The sequence below is a fragment of the Ursus arctos genome, unplaced genomic scaffold (genome assembly GCF_023065955.2).
Source record: "Ursus arctos isolate Adak ecotype North America unplaced genomic scaffold, UrsArc2.0 scaffold_8, whole genome shotgun sequence".
NCBI classification, from domain to species: Eukaryota; Metazoa; Chordata; class Mammalia; order Carnivora; family Ursidae; genus Ursus; species Ursus arctos.
This window is the reverse complement of record NW_026623100.1, coordinates 31,324,456-31,334,457: the sequence shown is the minus strand read 5'-3', so window position 1 is coordinate 31,334,457 and position 10,002 is coordinate 31,324,456.

Sequence of the window (10,002 nt, the reverse complement as noted above, 5' to 3'; positions counted from 1 at the left end):
GGGTCATGAATTCAAGCCCCACGTTGGGGGTAGAGATTACTTAAAAAAAAAAATTCTGGTGTCTTGGTGACATTCTCTCAAGTGGACCGGAAATCATCTAAGAATCTAAATTACACAGTAGCGTGAATGACTGAAAATGGATTCCCCTATCAGCTTCTAAGTGGGAATGGCTGCATTAAAAAACAAAAACAAAGGACAACTTTAAAGAAGTAAATTGGCCGTATGTCGTCTTATTAGTATAATGCGGTAAATACTGGCCAGGGCTCTAAGGCCAGATTTCACCTCTAATTACCAGTGAGAGACCTTAGGCAAGTTGGTGAACCCTTCTGCATCTAGTTTGTCTTATCCCTAAAAAGGGGTCGATTTAAATAGCACCATATCTCATAGGACGATTGGTAGACTAAATAAATGAATGCCCGTGGCATACTTAGAACAGTGCCTGGCACACAATGAGTACTCTGTGAATACCAGTTATCGAGGCCGGCATTTCAAGCGCAGCTGCAGACAAGGTGGCATTCCCAGGCGGTTGCTTTCTCCCAGGAGTCCACACCAAGTGCCCACTCACCAGGTGGCCTCCTGCGTACAGGGAGGAAGAACAGCTGCTTTGTTTGGAGTGACCGGAGCACGGCTCCAGATTGAATGAGATGGCCTTCTGCCTTTTAACAAGGGGAAAACGTGTGCCAGGAGTAATGCATTTTCACTTGTGTTGTTGCTGCCAGAGAAAAGGAGAGGAGGGGGGATCCCATGACCTACAGGTGCCTTTCTCTTTCAAAGGGGATTTGAGAGGGACCTTGGAAACCACTTCCTGACCCTCATCACAACTTTGAGACCTAGCATTTGAATCCCACTTCATACAGAGCAGAGACCTTCTCTCTTCTTTCCTTCCTTTCGTTTGCTTTGAGCAGAGAAGCAGTTCCACATAAAGGAGAGGTGGCTAAAAGGGGATGGGGGGCTGGGGTGCTCGTCCTAGCATTCCGTCCTCCTCCTCTGGGCCTGTCTCCTCATCCGCAAAGTGCAGGAGATGGAGTAAATACTCTGAGATTCCTTCTAAGAACAAACGAAAAAAAAAAACCTCTAAGACTGGAAAACTTGACAGGAAGGGAAATTAAGGCATTGAGGCCCAGAACAATGATATGGCTGGCAGAGCGTTCGGTGACCTAGCCATCACAAACTTAGCAAGCCCCAGACCCAACAGCCCACCCTTCTCCCACGCAAACTAGCTACAGCCTTCCACGACCCCATCCGATGCAGATCCGTCCTTCCAGTTGCTCTGTTTGAAAACCCTGGAGCCACCCCCGATGTCTTTATTGCTCTCATACCTTTCATTCGATGCATCCGCAGAGCCTGCTGACCCTGCGTTCAGACTATATCTGAATCGGAGCGCTGCCGGCCCCTCTGATCTCCTGTCTGTGAAATCGAGGAGCAAGGGGAGGCAGGAAGGCTCAGGCTGCCGCCTCTTGGAGCCCTGTTTGGCCCATCTAGAAAATGACCATAATTATCACCTTGTTTTCCTGTTGAGTTGCTGTCTTTTCCTTGTTGATTTTGTAGGAGTTCACGGTAAATTTTATTGATTTCTATGGTTTTTCTTTTTGCAGTTTTATTATATTTCCTCTTAATTGGCTTTTCAAAAATTTTAAGTAGTTTCCATGCTGGGCCCAAACTCACACCCTGAGACGGAGACTGGAACTGAGATAAAGAGTTGGACACTTAAGGGACTGAGCCACCCAGGCGCCCTGGCATTTTCTTTTTTTTTAAATGAAGTATAGTTGACACACAATGTTACATTAGTTTCAGGTGCACAACATAGTGATTTTGACAGTGATTTGACATATAGTTACATTATGCTATAGTCACAAGAATAGCTACAATCACACAATGCTATTGCAATGCCATTGGCTATATTCCCTGTGCTGTATCTTTTATCTCCATGACTTACTTATTCCACTAGAAGCCTGTGCCTCCCACTCCTCTTCACCCATTTTTCCCATCCCCCCACATCCCTCCCCTCTGGAAGCCACCAGTTTATTCCCTCTGTTTATAGGTCTGTTACTGGTTTTTTTCATTTGTTGGTTTGTTTTGTTTTTTTAGATTTCACATTTAAGTGAAATCATATGGTATTTGTCTTTCTTTGTCTGAATTATTTCACTTAGCGTAATACCCTCTAGGTCCATCGATATATTTGCAAACGGCAAGATCTCATTCTTTTTTATGGTTGTGTAATTTTCCATTACACACACACCCACACCCACACACACACTTCTTTATCCATTCATTTATCATGAACACATAGGTTGCTTCCATATCTTAACTATTGTAAATAATGCTGAAATGAATGTAAGGGTACATGTTTCTTTTCAAATTAGTGTTTTTGTTTTCTTTGGGTAAATACCCAGTAGTAGAATTACTGAATCATATGGTAGTTCTATTTTTAATTTTTTGAGGGACCTCCATACTGTGTTCCACAGTGGCTGCACCAATTTACACTCCCACCAATAGTGCCTGAGGGTTCCTTTTCCTCCACATCCTCGTCAACACTTGTTATTTCTTGTCTTTTTATTACTAGCCATTCTGACAGGTGTGAGGTCCTATCTCACTGTGGTTTTGATTTGCATTTCCTTGATGATGAGTGATGTTGAGCATCATTGTACATTTTAGATATCAATCCCTGATTTGTTTTAGACATTGCAAATTCTATCTTCTTCCATTCTGTCAGCTGTCTATTAATTTTGTCCATGGTGCCCTTTTTGAACAGAAGTCCTCTATATTAAGGTAATAAAATTTATTGGGGATATTTTGTCTTAGGGTTTGTGTTTTCTATGATTTGTTTAAGAAAGTCTTTCCGGGGGGCGCCTGGGTGGCACAGCGGTTAAGCGTCTGCCTTCGGCTCAGGGCATGGTTCTGGCATTATGGGATCGAGCCCCACATCAGGCTCCTCAGCTATGAGCCTGCTTCTTCCTCTCCCATTCCCCCTGCTTCTGTTCCCTCTCTTGCTGGCCCAAGGAAAGTCTTTCCGGGGCACCTGGGTGGCTCAGTCGGTTGAATGGCTGACTCTTGATTTCGGCTCGGGTCATGATCCTGGGATTGAGCCCCACATCTGGCTCCCTGCTCGGCTGGAGAGTCTGCTTGCCCCTCTCCCACTGCCTGCTGCTCTGCCTACTTGTGCTCTCTCTCTCTGTCAAATAAATAAAATCTCTTAAAAAAAAAAAAAAAAAAGAAAGAAAGACCTTCCTTGGGGCACTTGGGTGGCCTGGTCAGTTAAGCATCTGGCTCTTGATTTCAGCTCAGGTCACGATCTCAGGGTTGTGGGATCAAGACCCTGGTCAGACTCCATGCTCAGCGGCGAGTCTGCTTGAGATTCTCTCTCTGTCCCCACCTCTCTCTCTCTCAAATAAATTAATCTTTAAAAGAAAAAGCCTTTCCTAAACTCTAGGTCATAGAATAGTCGTCTTACTTCCTATTAACCTAATTTTCTTCCGTAAGGCGAGAACCCAATCTAGTAAATAATTCATTCTTTGCCTATTGATTTATGAATTACAGTATCTCATACATACATGGGATTGTCTCTGAACTCTGTTTCACTGGCCTATTTGCCTGTTTTTGCACCCAGACCAACACTGTTTTTACTAGTATACGTTTAAAAAATTTTTTCCCAACAGCTTTATTGAAGAATAGGTGACTAAAAATATTCTATGTATTTAGGTGTACAACATGATGATTTGCTATACATATGCAGTGTGAAATGATTACCACAATCAAAGTAATTATTGCATTTATTACCTCATGTAGTTCACTTTGTTCCCTTGTGATAAGAATGCTTGTGATCTCTCAGCAAATTTCAAGTACACATACAGTATTACTTATTAACTATAGTTATCATACTGTACATTAGATCCTCAGAATTTACCCATCTTACAACTGAATGTTTGTACATTTTGACCAATATCTCCATATTTCCCCTCATTTCCCTCCTATTCCCCAGCTCCTGGCACAACCATTCTACTCTTACTATGGCTTTTTAGTAGGTTTAATATCTGGTAGGACAAAACCCCATATTGTATTTTTAAGGGTGACGTATTGCATAATATACAGTATAAAATATGCTGATTTCAAATATGAAGTTTATTCAGCTGTTCATGGAACTTTATTTCTCCATTTAGAGTAGGTTTTTTTTTTTTTTTTTTTAAGTTCCTCAAAAGATCTCACTGGAATTTTGAATGGGATGGCATAGGATTCAAAGATTAATTGGGGGAGTATTTGTATTTCTTTATTATGAAGGCAATCCGTCCAACAGAGCATGGATATGTATGTAGATCATCTTCTATGTCCTGTATTAGAGTTTTTCTTTTCATTTTCAAAATTTTGAAATAATCATAAATGTACAAAAAATGGGGATGGATAAAATAAGGAATTGTTTTCTTTCTGAGTCATTTGAGAGTAAGTTTCTAAACTGCTGCCCTTATCATGCCTTGATGATATGCCCTGCACTGTGTGCTGCTTACAAATAAGGACATCCTCCTACATAACCCTCACATACCATCAGAATCAGGAAATTTATACTGCTACATCTTCACCTTATAATCCCGGGACTCCCAAGTTTCATCAATTGTCCCAGTACCATTTTGTTTAGCAAAAGAATCCAGGGCAGAATCAAGCATTGCATTTGGTTGTCATGTCTCTTTGGTCTCCTTCTGTCTAGAATAGTTCTTCTGGCTTTCCATGATTTTCCTGGCCTCGGTTTACCTCACCTTATTTTGTAGAATGTCCCTCAATGCGCTTTGATGTTTTCTTGGGATTAGATTCAGGTTATGTGTCAGGTCATGCACACTGCCACAGAGGTGATGCTGTGTTTTTCTCACTGCATCCTCTCAGGAGGTTCCTGGTGTCAACTTGTCCCATACTAATGATGTTCCCTTTGGTCAATGGTCTAAGGTGGGGCATGCTAGGCTTCTCTTCTGTGAAGTTACTGTTTTCCCTTTGGAATTAATCAGGATTTGGGGGGAGTATTTTGAAACCATATAAATATCTCATTTTTTCTCAGAGGTTCAAATTATTAACTTGTTTGTTTATATCTGTATTGAAAAGATTTTCTGTTTTACTCAAAGGGCTATAATCCATCATCATCATTATAATTTTGAGGTTGAATCTGTGCCCAGTTTCAGTGTGGCCGATGGGAGCTCCTTTAGTGAGAGTCCTTTTGATATATCCCCATCATTCTATGAGCACTTCCTTGATTTCTGGCACGATGGAATGTACCAGAACATATCTCTACGTAGATACTTCCCTCATGCCACCCAATGTGGAATCTGAATCCCATGTTGGGTCACCACCTCTCCCTACACACACACACACAGACTCACTTCGTACCAGCTTTGACACCGGACACTTTGTTATTGGCTCCCATCCTCCAACCACAGAAGTCCACCATGCTCTGCCCCTCCCTAATGGCTAAGGACCAAATGTACAAGAAAGAGAAGAGCAAAAGCAAGAAGAACCTGGCTTAGAATTTTTGAAGTTCTATCAACAGAAATTTTGGGTATTCTTGCTGTATTAGTTTGCTAAGGTTGCCATAACAATGTACCACAGGATGGGTGGCTCAAACAACAGAAATTTATTTTCTTACAATTCTAGAAGTTTGAAGTCTAAGATCAAGGTGACCACAGGATTGGTTTTAATTCTGACATCTCTCTCCTAGGCTTATAGATGACTGTCTTCTCCCTGTGTCTTCACATGGTCTTCCCCTTGTGCATGTGTATATCTTAATTTCCTCTTCTTATAAGGACAACAATCATATTGGATTAGGGCCTACCCTAATGACCTCATTTTAACTTCATTGCCTTTTAAAGACCCTATCTCCAAATATAGTCCATTCTGAGGTATTGGGGGGCTAGTGACTTCAACCTATGAATTTGGGGGGATACCAGTCAGCCCACAAAACACGGTTAGCCAATTCCAAGATATTTTATGGCTTTTGATGATTTTATTAAATATTCTCTTCTATTTTAATTACATTTTAGATGATTATTGCTAGTATAGACAAATGTTTGATTTTAAAATGTTGACTAGCAACCCTTCTGGAACTTGGTTATTAAATCTAATTCTTTGTTGATTGTTTCCTTCACCATCAAACAATGATATATTTATCTCATTATCTGCCATCCCCTATCTCCAAGGGCTTTACTTCCCAAGGGCTGCCATTTCCTGGAGGTGTCCTCTCACCTTCATTATTTAGATTCCCATAGATAACTCTGTACAGCATGTATGTCTACCTACATAGTACGTATTCCTAGAGGAAGACACAAGGTCGAGAGTGGGATTTTTTTTTTAAAGATGGAACAGATTTAAATGGCTAAAGGAAAAAAAGCACTTGGTGAGAAAGAAATTGAAGATATATGAGAGGAAGGGGTGATTTGGTACACTGGAAATCTGGAACGGGATTTTAGTAGAGATAGCAGGATTAGCTTTGGAGAAGAAAAGAGAGGGAAGCGAAGGTGGATGGAGATGTGGAAGAAATAGGAGATTGGAATGTAGAGACACGTTGAAAACTCTCCTCTCTGATGGCTTTACCTTTAAAGACATCCATTTGAAGACAGGGGTGTTAGGCAGCACGAGGAGGTTGGATTTGGATGGAAGATTGAAGGACAATTGTACAGGTTTGTTTTAATCACAGTTTTTTTCTTTACCCACCATGATCTGCTATACATGTGTAACAGAGAGTAAACCACTCCCTGTTCTTACCCCTATGAAAACTGAGAGCAAGAGCTCTTGGCCAAGAATTTAGTCAAATCCCTTCCAGAAATTTCAGGATGTAAAAGAACACCCACTAAGAGCGACATGGCTCCTTTCTTATTCCTAGTGGTTATACTGTCTCTGAGAATTCATGTTCGTCTTTCAGTATGTGTGCATATCTGGGTCTAGCAGATCCAAAAATCACCCCCTGAAATTATTGGGAGAATGACTATTCATCCTGGAGCTACACCAAAGGGAAAACTTCAAAGTCAGCTCAGCTTAGTGAGACCGAGGCTGACACTTTTGAGTTACATAAGCAGTGGGTGTCTCTATTTTATCTGGTATCGAATTAAATATTAAATTGTATTGATTCACTTATTCATTTATTCACTCAAAAGATATCTAATGAGTACCTATTATGTTTTAGACACTGGGGACAAAAAGTGAAAAAGCAGGTGGAACTCCTTGTCCCATGGGGTTTCGAGTCCAGTACGTGAGATGCATTTGCTACAGGCTTATGTGGCTAGAAGAAATAGTTTTAGAATATCTTAACCTCGGTGCAGCCAGCTCACATTGGTTTAGCTACTACAACATGGGCTTTGAGCTATACATGTAACCCAATTAGTTCCCTTCTCTACTTCCCTTTTGAAAGGAGTAACTTGCCCTGAGTTCCTGCTATTTGACAAGCACTAAAACTACATTATTTTTTAGTCATTACAAAATCTTTAGCGTGGTTAACAGTATTCCCATTATACACATGAGGAAACTAAGGTGAGAAAGCTGAAGTAATTGTCCATAGTCATGCAGCTGGGAAAGACCTGGGATTTGAGTGTACAGATACAAAGCCCTGTCTTGATGAACCATATTGACTCCTCAAGGAAGCTTAGCATTACCCCGAAAGATTCTAGATTAAAAGAAAATATTCTTTAATGTCAGCTAACTTTCTGGTGCAATGAAAATGGTAGTTTCTGGGTATACTTCTATGACTTCGTCTTTTGCTACTAAATAAATTCATTTTTTTCTGATTCATATTTCATGAGCATCTGTGGTTTAAACCAACTAGAAATTCTTCGATTGGCTGTTGATCTCAGAACATATAATCCTGGTTAGTTCTTCAAATTTCTTGCCCCAAATCTAATCCCAAACCCCACTCTAAAACAAAACAAAACACAGCAGAAAACAAGTGTTTGCAGAATAACAATCTTAGAAGTCAACATAAATAATCAAAAGTTAAAGATGTTGGCTCTGCTGCCCAACTTTGGAACAATTTGAGCATTAAAAATAATGATAATAAAGGATTATTAGTGTGATATTGTGATTTATAGGAAACCAAATGCAAAAATGCAACACTTGATCCGTGATTGGATTGAGGGGGTGCTTTAAAATATATTTTTGGAACTGGAAAAATCTGGACCATATTTTAGATAATGCTATTTCACTAATGTTAAATTTTGTGGGTGTGATAATGAGATTGCGTTACACAGGAAAAGTCCTTATTCTTAGGAAATGTGCCAGGAAGTATCTAGAGTGAAGCATCAAATTGTTTGTAACTTACTTTCAAAAGGTTCGTTATGTATGCATGTGTGTAGATAGATAGATATATTAGAAAATCTTGAAAGTGCAAGAGGAAAAAAAAGCTAGAGATAGAGAAAGCAAATGTTAATAATTGTTAACCTAGGTGAAGAATCCACAGATTTCATCACTTTTTCTTTCAACTTGATTGTACATTTGAATAAATTCAGGAAAAATAAATGGGGGAAGAAAAGCAAAAGATGTTGGAATAGATGGTGTCTCCATTCCTTACCTTGCTGGCTTTTGGGAAACGCCAAGATCTGAAATAGCTCATCCTTAGAAGATGCAGTCCTGTCTGAAGCCTGGGTCAGGCCGACTGTTCTCACTGCAAACCCACATTGAGCATCTGGCCTTTACGTTTGGCACACTCAGGAGCTGACCGATGGGCCACTGGCTTCCCTGCTCCTTCCCCCAGCGCAGGACATTATGGCGATCACGTGCAGCTGGTTTTGATAGACCAGAGGATATGTGTGCATTGCTGAGAACAACTGAAGGGTGAGTCAGGGAAAGACTGGGAAGGAGATGAGGGGGCAGAGAGATGGGATGTTCGCAGCTGGGAAACTGCGACTCAGGGAATGTGTGGGAAATGTGGAGGACGGGAGTTTGGAAGAGGGCGAAGGAGCGGGGGCTTATCTAAAAACGCTTTAATACAAAAACAACAGGGGAAGGCTTATTTGGTCTTGTTTATTTACCTGCCACAGTCGCCCGCTGTGAAACAGGCAGGCGGCACCTGTCTCCTGCATTTCCTCATGCTGCAAGTGAACACAAACTTCCTTCATACTCTTTCATCGGAGCCCTCCTTTCCACGCAAACAGCTGGTCTTCTTTAAGTTAATGTGCCCAAAGGAAGGAACAGCGCCTTGTAGGCTAGAATGTGTGCGAAGTGAAATTGGAGGAGAGCAAGGTTAGAAATAGGAAGACCAGTTTGGAAGATTTCGTCGTCGTCCCAGTGACCACGATGGTGGCCCAGACCAGGGGGTTACAGAACCGACGGTGAGGTGGCAGCCGATTCTGAATGCACCCAAAGACAGAAGCCAGGAGTGTTTTAACATTGACGCCTGGCCTACAAACATTACTGGCCCTCCGATTTTCCTCGGCATTCCGTATCTCTGTGGGTTTTATTGTTTAATTGAAGGGCTTGGTTTCTTTGAGCCACAATGTAAGTTGGACTATTGACAAATGGCAAATCCATCCCTGATTCTGGAAATGCTATTCAAAGGGCAAGCCCTCCCGATAAGATTGGTCAGCAGTACTAAAGGAAGTTGGGTCCAGCTCTACGTTACACCTTTTCTAGGAATTCTTACTTCACACAGTGTGATGTCTGTCTCCTATGAACTCAAGGGCAGTCTTATCTACTGTAATAATATCATACTGACATGGGTACAGTATTTTACAATTGTTTTATACTGTTTGGGGAGGTCTTGTGTGACCCCTAGACTAGATTATGCTCCCTGTTCTATGTTCCCATGGTATCTTGTTCTTCTCCTTTTGTAGATTCTTGTTTAATTATCTTTCTTGTTAGATGGAAAAACTTTTGAGGAAAAGACGATGTCATACCCCTGGTTCCTAACACAGTGCCAGCTTCATTAAAGGTATTTGGTACATTCCTGCAACTGAATGAATCCGATGAAAAGTAACTCTTTAAATTTTAAAACAATTCTTACAAGATGAGTGTTATTGTCACTATTTTGTTAATAAGGGGAAG